Raw genomic sequence first — 1,519 nt, forward strand, 5'->3', positions numbered from 1 at the left:
TGGGTCAAAATAAATTTAATATCTGTAGGTTTGGGTTTTGGTTTATCTTATTTAATAATTCTATTTGTCTAGTTGTGTACCTAAACAAAATGATATTAATCATTGTAGCCTTATAGTAAATTCTCAGAGTCAGGAGAGTATGAAATCAATCTTTTAATTTTTAATTAATTTATTTCAAATTCATGATACATTTTAGAAACAGCTTGTTAATGGAAATACATAGGCACACACATACACACAAGTCCACAAAGACTTTTTGTGCTTATGTTGGGATTTCCTTGAATCTGTAGCCAAATTGGGGATAATGCAATATTTTACTCAGTAATGCAATCCATTTATGTGTTTTGTTTTTGTTTGACTCCAGGTGATGTTTTATGCAATAGAACAAAATATTGCCCAATCTAGGTCATTCTCTCCATCACTGGCATTTTAAATCTATTGTGAGTACTCATTCAGTTTGTAAGTGATGCCACCAGTATTTGGAATACCAGCAATGCCACCAAGTAGACAGGTTTCATCAGGGATTCCAGACTCAGCCTAAGAAGAGAAGACCAATGATCCTCTTCAAGTATTAACCAATACAGACCTTTATGTATAACAATCTGGTGTGGTTTATCCCTACTTTAATTTAGAATTTCTTTAGCTTTTTTAATGATTTAAAATAATAAATTTTCTCAGTATTATGGTATTTTGCCTTCATTGAAGTTTTTCTTAGATTGATAGTTTTTATGTATTTTAAATGATATGCCATTAAATTAATTCTTTTAAATGGTTATTAATGAAAAATATGGAAAACTATCTGGTTTATCAGAGGTCTTGATGAATAAATTTATTAATTGAAGCGATCATCAGATTATTTAAAATTTTCTATGTATAACAATGACTAATATCTATATGTATTTGTTCCTTCCTTAGTATTTGTCCTTGTGAGTGAGGTGTGTGTGTTCCCCTCTGTGTCATTCCACTCACTGAGTCCTCCTTTGGAAAATTGAATAAAACTGATTTTATAAAAAGTGGCATCATGCATATATTGACCTCATAAATCTCATTAGGATGTGTTCCCTCTTTTACTATTCTCTGATACAGATTGTATAAAGTTGAAGCCTGTAAGTGGGAGATTGACATTATTTGGTCTGGTATTCTTTTTATTGCTTTCTTCCTTAATTTCTTTTTCCTTCCCTCCCCTTCTGACTTCTGTCCTTCCTATCCTTCTGTATTGGATTGACATATGAGTTGAAGACATTTAATAGGAAATCTAATTAGATACTTTTTCTTTTATTGCTTATTAGGGAGTGTCTTTTAGATTTTTTTTTTTTTACATTTCATCTAAAGTTCCATTAATTTGGTTTGAATAATTTTTTAAAGATATTTAAAAAGTCATTTAAAGATGTATATAGACAAAGCAGGTGAATAAGCAAATGTGGTAAAGAAAGCTGATGGTGCCCGGCTATCAAAAGATATAGCATCTGGGGTCTTAAAAGCTTGAAGGTAAACAAGCGGCCTCTAGCTCAGAAGCAAC

The sequence above is a fragment of the Echinops telfairi genome, unplaced genomic scaffold, assembly GCF_000313985.2.
Source record: "Echinops telfairi isolate 266 unplaced genomic scaffold, ASM31398v2 ScPeMD7_41;HRSCAF=154, whole genome shotgun sequence".
Lineage (NCBI taxonomy): Eukaryota > Metazoa > Chordata > Mammalia > Afrosoricida > Tenrecidae > Echinops > Echinops telfairi.